Here is a 9,357-nt window from a genome sequence, read left to right as displayed (position 1 = left end):
TAGAAGTGGAAGAGGCTAGAGCTCCATACATAGCTTCCATGATGAGAGAGTATAGTAGGATAAGTCACCTCACACATGTAAGTCTTTGTTTTTTTCAAAATATTTTTACAATGTAATATGCACATTGCCTCTTTGTGAAGAAACCGATGACGAGGTAAAATATGAAGGTAAGGTGGAAAAGTAGAGGAAAATCATTGATGACAAGGCTGATGACGAGGCTAGGTAGAGAGTGGTGAGGTGGAAGATGCTAAAAGGGGTTGATAGGATAATATAATGTGGGAGGATAAGTGGCACTCTATACATGGAGTGTTGACTATAGAGTGGTGCATGAGAAATAATATCTTGAAAATGCATGCAAGGGAATTAGTGCACTTAGCATCTTAAGATATTTATAAGAAATACTTAGAGAGTGAAAGGTTGGAAAATTATGCACAAAGGTGGAAATGATGCATCCAAGGTCATATGGCTAGTGCCACATGTCAAAATCCTCCTTGCTAGAAAAATAAAATAAGGTTTATGCCATGCATGCTTGTGATTTCCAAAGTTGAGCTCAAAATACCACATTAAATGTAGATGAAGACTATAGACGAGGTTTTGAGCTAATCCAATGCATAACTTGCTAATTGTACTTAATAGTCTTTCTATAAAAAAATCATTCTTAGAGGCTTAATATAAACCCGGAGCATTCACTCCTCAAAAGCTCCCTATATCACGTGCATTCAAGAGCTTACTAACTATACCCCAATATACACGGTTCATTTACACTATCAACCTATTTGAAAACCCTTCACCCCCTCTAATGTATACATAAAAGCATACACTTTGGACTATTAATAATCTTGCCCAATTATCTCACGTGATATGATACACATTTTAAAATTGTCTGGCCCTAGAATATAAACACATGGTTTAATAGCTAGTGCCACATGTATTTGTGCTATGTATGATTCCTTTTTCTTTTTCTGTCGCCCTTTACTTTTTCTTATTTTCCAAAACACCATAAGAGAAAATTTCTTTCCAGAGTAGGGATTCTTAAAGTTGGCCCTTGCCACATGCTGACTATAATCATCTAGGTAGAGCTCATTCCCGCCATGGCTACAATAGGTTATGTTACATGTTGAGAACACAATGCTATATACTATATTGCAAGAGCATGACATATAGGAATGTAGTATATGTACACAATACATGTATGCTATATGTTATGTGAAAATTATTTACAAGAAAAATAGAGAACACTATGCACCTTAGAGAAGAGTGCTTTGCAAGATGACTTGGGGCTATGTATATGAATGAAATTCATGGTTACCGGTCGATGTGCTCCATCAACGCTATATACATATCTTAGAACAAGAATCAAATGACTCAAGCAAGCTGCAAATTTCCCAAGCACAACTTTATCTAGTTTGGTTCAAACACAAGGAGACAAAGAGGGAGGGGAAATAGTTTCAAATGTTGCAATCCAAGATAGAGGACCACATATAACAACAAGGCAAAAGACTATATACAAGTTTGACTTTGCAGATGGCACTAGAGAATCTGAATACCAAATTGTATGTCTCAAACTTTGGAAAAATCCAATGCATTCTAATCTACCTAAGAAAAAAAATTCCCTTGCTGAGCACTCTAACTTGTTGTTATGTATGCGAGAAAAGGTGTTTTTCAATAGTGCCCGTGAAGATGACAAAAGCTACATCGTGGAAGAGTTTTGAAAAAGAGGAATATGGAATGTTCACATTGAAAACATTTTCTCGGGAGTTTTCCACGGTGCATGCTTGTTGCAATTTCAAACGTCAACAATCATTGCACCTACTAATGACGACGACTGCTAAGACAAGTTGCTGACTTTTGAAAAAAAAAAAGGTTCAAGAAGTCAAGGAGATACTAATACTTAATATCTTAGCTGTTTCCCACACAACAAAAAAAAAACAAAGAAGAACCCAAAGAAAAGGAAAATATTTTTACAATTTTAACATGGTTTTTGCAGATAAATGGTTTCTTGCTCTTTTCTTCTACAAGCTATACTTTCTTTACAGGTTTTGAGAAATGTAGAACCATAATCCACAATACATTCCCTTTTATTTCAGAAACTCACTCAAATGAGCAATACTGCACACAATGCTCAAAATTCATTAGCTCTATTTCCACTCTTGGAATAAATGGTGCAATTGAAAGCAATAATAGCTACATAAGGATATCCATCATTGAAAAATGGGTCCCCTTGTTACCAAAATTGAAAAGACACTTCAAACTTACTATAAATTTTTTTAAAAAGGGACTTCTATAAAAAATTGAGCTCCACCCAAATATACGAGCATTTTAAAATAGAATGTAGAAATAGTTTAGTATGGTATGATGAGCATCCTACAGAACACCAATGAGTTTAACAAGAAATACATGTTATTTTACTAAGCAAAGCCATTTCAACATACGGGAACCTACCTAGCGAGACACCACATTTTTAATATGTTTGTTCTCTATTCGTATAATACGTATATAGAATATATAAAACCAAATTATAAGTACAATTTTTGTTGTACGGACATATAAATGAAACTTAGCTTTGGAGAAAAAAAGCAAACTTGGGTCAAAAGAAATCAAAACAAAAGACATACTCATAACCATAAAGGAGACCTAGGGTTTGGCATTTGACTTATTAACACTAAATTCAAAAACGTTTGAGATATAGATTATAGACATAGAGTGTACCAAGATCTCCAAAGATCAAGTCCAGACAAGCGTGACTTTGAAGTTATTGACAAGTGGTATTCTCCAAGTAAGTAGTTCCTCTTCAAGGCTGGATGAGACGAGGGAAGAGGACAACAAGAAGCTAGAGGAGAGAGATGATGAGATCAAGGGAAGGGAGGATGAGAGAGAAGGAAGGGGATAGTTTTTGCAGAGTACCAGAGAGGGTTCTTATTACACAATAAGAATGGGCTTCATAACTCTTCCTGCATGAGAACTGTACACATCAGTTCTAAAACCATTTAGCACAGTACCAAAATTTGATACTATAGTACCAAAGTTCATGGCATATTACTACCAAATATTGGTACTGTATAACACAATAACTAAATGATTGTAAAGGTAGAAGATAGTACCAAAGGTGCATAATATAGAGTATCAAATTTGGTATGGTAACATAGAGTATCAAATTTGGTTTGGTAGCATAGAGTATCAAATTTGGTACTACAGTAGCCAGTTAAACACAAAAAAGCACAGTACCAAAATTTAGTGCTATAGTAACACAACTTTCAGCTAAATAATAATATAAAGCACAACACCAAAGTTTTGTACTGTAGAGTATCAGCCTTGGTACTGTGGAGTACCAAAGTTTGGTACTGTAGAGTACCAAATTGATAACATAGCAATGTCACTAGATAGTGCTGATCTCAAGTAAGATTCTATTCAAGAGAATTACAATTGTTGGTTGGTGTTAGAATTGTAGTTGGGGTAAACATTGTATGGATCTCCTCCTACCCACTTTGTTCTTCATATGACATACTACTGTAGATATTTTCATATATCTTTGAGGATAGGTTGAAGTGGTTATGCAAGCTAGAGATTTCCTCCATGGGGAACTGTATGGCTCTAACTAGATGGGAGTAGATGATCACCACTGGTTTTTGGTTCAATAAGGTACATGTATAAGCTTTTCCCTTAACCTAGGCATAGTACAAACCCTCAACTAAAATTCCACCTTTTACGATCTTGTTATGCCAAAGGTCCTTCAATACTCTTGGTGCCTGGTACATGGTTTTTATGCACTTTAGAAGGTAGATGTCTTCTTTCTCCTCAACTGTCTTCACTACAAAGTTATCCCCAATGGAAAGTAATTGGCTCAACACCTAGGGGTATCCTTCATACATAGGCATGCTTAAATCTTGACTCATTTAGGTAGAAAATAGATAATTGTAGTTCTCCTCATCATCCTCATCCTCATTACTATCTACCTGTATTGACTCTGTCAATGGCTCGATGGAGACATATTTCCATTCTTCAATGTGCTGCTTATTATTTCATTTCCTCCACTACCCGTTTAAACATGGATCACAAAAGCATGACATCGTCCAAAAACGCACATCATATGGATTATGTGTTGAGTAGCCATCAACATAATGGAATGAGCGAGAGCCTGCAATTGGTTTACAAACAGTGGATAACGCAACAACTCATTTGGAAAAACACCCTCTTTGTGCTGAAACTCCCATCTTTCCTTGTTGCTTGAAACCTGATGTTTAGAAAATTGACCACATCAACCGTACACTTCATTGGCAAGCCATCGGGTTTTAGCTCTTCATGTGTAAGAGTTCTCTTGATAACAACACTTGCACCATCATGCTGCCCTTTTCCATGTCTTGAAGTAGAGAAGTTATGCATCATATGAAATTCTATCAATTGATATTACTGGGCTACAAAATAGTGTGGTCGTTGTGCCTTGAATTGTGAAGCGGCACCATCTGACCACACCTAATAATAACGCAAACTGTGTCCTTGTTGTTTCATTTAATTGTCATGCATCATAAAACAATGTTGAACAAAGAGCATGTCATAAAGCTTATCATCTGATATGTAAAAATGCAGAGTCTTCTCAACAGGTCCTATTAAATTATAGATATAAGAAATGTGTACTAGTATTGTTACCTGTGTTGACCACCAATGCATGGATTAGATCTCATTCTACACTTTAAATTTGTAATTCTCTGCAAAACCAACAACAAAAACCATAACGTCTTTGGGAAACTTAAGCAAGTAGTTTTTAAATTGCTGGGTCTACCACTTAAAGAAAAAGTTATGCTTGACGAAGCTTTTTATGTGATTTGAAAAAATATGAATGAAAGTTTCCCATTTCATCCTTTCCACGACCAAGTCACTTCTCTTCTTCTCTTTTCCTTTGGCATTAACCTGTCCAATACCCACATCCCTAAATACCTTAACAATCACCTCCCTGCTATCTATTGCAATCTCATCTGGGTAGAATGACAACTTTCTTACACCACATCTAGGGCACTCTCCAAGCAAGCATCTATTTGCATGATATTCATGATCCTTATGGCGAGGACACAATACGGAATTCAACAAGTTACTTATGTGTTGAAAAACTATTCGATTTGCAGAACACTATCATGCGACATTATGTGTACCACAAATGGAGCATGTACATAGATTTTCTTTTGCATGATGCCCAAACTTGTTTTGGTGCATTTGGTTGAAAGAATCCGTGAAGTATACCATCTGGATATGGTAAACACAGTATCAAGTATAGCACTCTTTCAATTTTCAGACAAAGAATGGTTTGAGTGTCTCAAAGGACCTAAGTGACAACTTCACCGTAGGATATTTTCTCTTGAATATTTTGTAGAGCTCCACCTGTAAACAAAAAATAATCCATGTTAGAGCCCATAATATAACAAAAAAAGAGTAAAGCACCAAAGCAATTTACAATACCAAATTAGGTATTGTAAAACACTAACTCATTCGAAAATAACAAATTTGGCACTGTACTGTTAGAAATCAGACTATAGTACCAAATTGGGTGCACAAAAGCACCACATTTGGTTCTATGTGACCTATGCAATTACCCTAAAAGCATATAATCTGTTTTTTAAACTATACTACCAAGTGTGAGTGATGCCCAAAAGTACCAAATAGAGACTGTTATATGCAAGCAAACTCAAAGCACCTTGCATATTACCAAATCGGTTACATTTCCTTACACTTCATAGTACCAAACTGAATTCATAGCACCAAACAAAATTTTTTGTGCATAATTCATAGTACCAAATGGGTTACTTTTTATTTTCCAAGAAGCAGCAAAAATGGCATTATGCATCTTGTTTGGTACTTTGCACAGGCAACACTGAAAGCACCAGAAATGCAATTTGGTAATATATATTTGAGTGTAAGAAGCTTCAAAAAGTGTTAAATTGAAGTCTATTTGCAATTGGTGGAGGAGGAAAAATTAATACTACTTAGGAACGTAAAGCACATAGTGCTACCGAGAGAAGTGAAAGCCCTAAAAAGCCACTATTATTGATGAATGTTGGGCTTCCCTGAAGACAATGGGGAAGGAAAAGTCCCTTGGGTGGGATGGAGTAACAACAAAAAATTTCAAAGAGCTTTGGAAAGATTTCTAATCCCCATTAGCTCGGCAAACAAGGCTTTGTTAGAGGGTTAGATGGATGCTAGCGTGAAAAAAGGGTTGATGAAGCAATTCCCAAACTGGTATGTTTCTCTCAATCTCAATGATGATTGTAGCTTACAAGCTTATTGCCAAGGTTGTAGCTTTAAGGCTGGGTCCAATGTTGGACAAAGTAATCACCCCCAAATACATGGGTTTGTCAAAGTAAGATCAATCTATGGCAAAAATTATGATAGCAATGGTTGGCATCAAGTATGTTGATTTCACCAAGCAACATTGCATGCTTCTGCAACTTGATCTAGAGAAGGTGTATGACAAAATCTCATGGTCATACATTAAAGTAGCCATGAAGACATTGGGGTTGGATCTAGAATTTTCATGATAGTACACACCCTACAGGGGAGGATAGCTTCTCTAAGCTCCTCTTCAACAATAGTATTGTGGAAATATTTAAAATTGGGGAATCAGTCAAGCAAGGTTATCCACTTGCCCCACTACTCTTTTTAGTTGGTTCTCATCCTTTGGTAGCTTCACTCGAGGACAACACTATGAAAGGAGTATATGTTCCAAGGGGAAAACACTTGCTAGCAAAACTATTTTCCAAAGATTCATCGCTCTTCATAAAAGCCAACTTTCATATGCTAACAAGAACACTCAAGATCATTTAACTATTTGCAATGGCGTCCCACTTTAAGCAAAACATCAAGAATCAAGATTTTTTTGCTCAATGAGAATGACTCGTTCGACCCCACGGAGTGGTTGGGAGAGAGTATCTCAAAAGGCAAAGTGTTTAGACACCTCGGTGCACCATTAGGGGTGGACAAATTAAACAAACAAAGATTTAATTGGGTCCTTAACAAAGTTAACAGATGAGAAGATGGGACTTCACACTCCTCCCCTTCCACAAATGAGTTACTCTGATTAAATTCTTCATGTTTTTGAACATTTCTGTCTCTCCGTCTCTAAAAATGGCCAAATGCAATTGGAAATAAGTTCTAAAGCCCATCAAACGGTTTCTATTGTAGAATAGCACAAAAGACATGACTCCAAGAAAGTGGGGGAAACGTGAGTGGATGGCTAGGCCCAAGAACCAAGGTGGCATCAAGAAAACATGTTGATACATGCAGAAGCCATGTGTGGAAAATTTGTAGTATCTTTAACAAGGCGTCTGAGGGGCGATGGCACTATCGAAGAAAGAAAAATCAATGAATGAATGATTATTTGTGACAAAAAGCTACCATGAGACACTCATAGAGGGAGAGGGAGAGAGTGTGTATAGGGTAAATGAGCCAATAAGAGGTTGGATTTTAAAGGAGTACCCCTATTAGTAGTACAATTCTAGATAACAGTTGAGAGAAAATGCTTAGCTTATTTAAAATGGAGAGCTTTCATTGGAGGTGCCGTGCTATCTTTACAAACAAAATCATTAGTAGTGTGTGAGTAAGATTGGAAGTGTAAGTGTTGTTTGCATGAGTGCAAGAGGAAAATGACGTGTGCACAAATGAGTGAGTGCAAACGCTCGAGCAAGCAACTATTTACACGAAAGAGTGAGTGGATGCATGTGCAAATGGGTTCATGTTTTTGTTGCCCAAAAGCATGTTAAAACTATAGAATATTTCTAATGGATTTTTTTTTCAAAAATAGAGTATGAAAAAGTGAAAAATGATTGACATGTTTATATACAAGCGTATATGTCTATATACTAGATAACATATATTTTTATGAGGTATTTTAAACTCAATGAAAAACTATACTAACTCAAGATTTGGACAAGTCCCAGTAGCAAGAAAGAACTAAACCTTTCAAGTATCTTAGGCATGAGAGAGAGAAACAAAAGCTAGTAGCTTCTTTGAAGTATTCATGGATGTTCTAAAGAAATAGAAACTAGAAGATTGTTATAGATTTTGGATTTTGCTACAGTCAATATACAAAAGTGAGTAAATAAGGCAAGGTGCATATAAATTATCATAAAGACATTTAGAAATGTCTTGTAGTTAGCAAGAGGAGAAGGCAATAAGCAAAGAACATTACAAGGGTCAATTTTGGTTTCTTGTGGCATCGTGCTATCTTTGAATCTTAGCTTCATACGTCTTGATCGTTCTCCTGAATTTTGGATCTCATAAAATTTTGTAGAAGTGAAAATACTATGATCACTTTCTATTTTTTGTTAAATAAATAGCATAATGGATGTGAGGCACCACATTTATTAGAGCTATTTCTGCATGCATAGAGAGATTAGGTGATGATGAGAGCTTCTTGTCAATTTGTGAAAATAGAGCAATAAATGGAATGAGCGATGTCAAATCAAATTTTTATTAAACATAAATAAAAATGTTTTCTTAGACGTTTAGCTCACGTTCGGTTTTTTGTCCAAGTTTAACAGTCTTTTCTTTGTAAATGTAAATGTAACTGTAAATTGGAAAGTCTAAGATTTTGGTCATTCAAGGTTGAAAGGCCTTGATCCTTTTTCTCTCTTTGAGGAGCTGTCAACATCAATATTATCAATGTGATCAAACATAGGAACAAATCAAATAATTTGGGTTTTCATCATCTTCAAAAAACTTCTCTTCCCAAAGGCCAATGAAATTGGTTTTGTCTTTGTCCAATAGGATTTTATTTTACATCCTCTTTATATGAGTTTGTTTTGTTTGTTAAACCTCTTTCATAATGCTACATGCCGGACAGGTGGGGAAAAATTCTCACTATGCATCCCTTGAAAACAACTTGAATTCCCTCGTCCTTCTTTTGTTGGTCATATATTTTCACTTAGTGCATTCCAAGAGACTTTAGCAACTAGTGGGGTGTAAGGAACAACATTTCAAACAAGAAGCTTGTTAGTGACTTATTTTACTCAAGTGCAATGCACTTGGAATACATAATGACCAGCGTGTTCCGCATGCATCTTTCTCAAGTACTCCATTAGATTTGAATATTAGAAAGAGAATTGTCTTTATTGGACACACTGTGAAATACATGGGGTCTAAAACATGATATTTTGCATGGCATTGTCTAGCCGACATCTTTACTCCATAACTGACTGAGTCCTTCCTAGATACCCAACTAGAGTGCATGAGTACCATCGGTTTGTTTGTTCATGTCGAACTCAATCCTAAGATACTTGGTCTTGTTCATGTCGTGTATATCCTACAATCACTCCAAGAAGTATATTGTACTTAGTGTACATAGCTTTTTTTTACAAGTAACCCACTTATGGG

The sequence above is a fragment of the Adiantum capillus-veneris genome, chromosome 15 (assembly GCF_014529385.1).
Source record: "Adiantum capillus-veneris isolate H3 chromosome 15, ASM1452938v2, whole genome shotgun sequence".
NCBI lineage: Eukaryota > Viridiplantae > Streptophyta > Polypodiopsida > Polypodiales > Pteridaceae > Adiantum > Adiantum capillus-veneris.
This window is presented reverse-complemented; position numbering follows the sequence as displayed.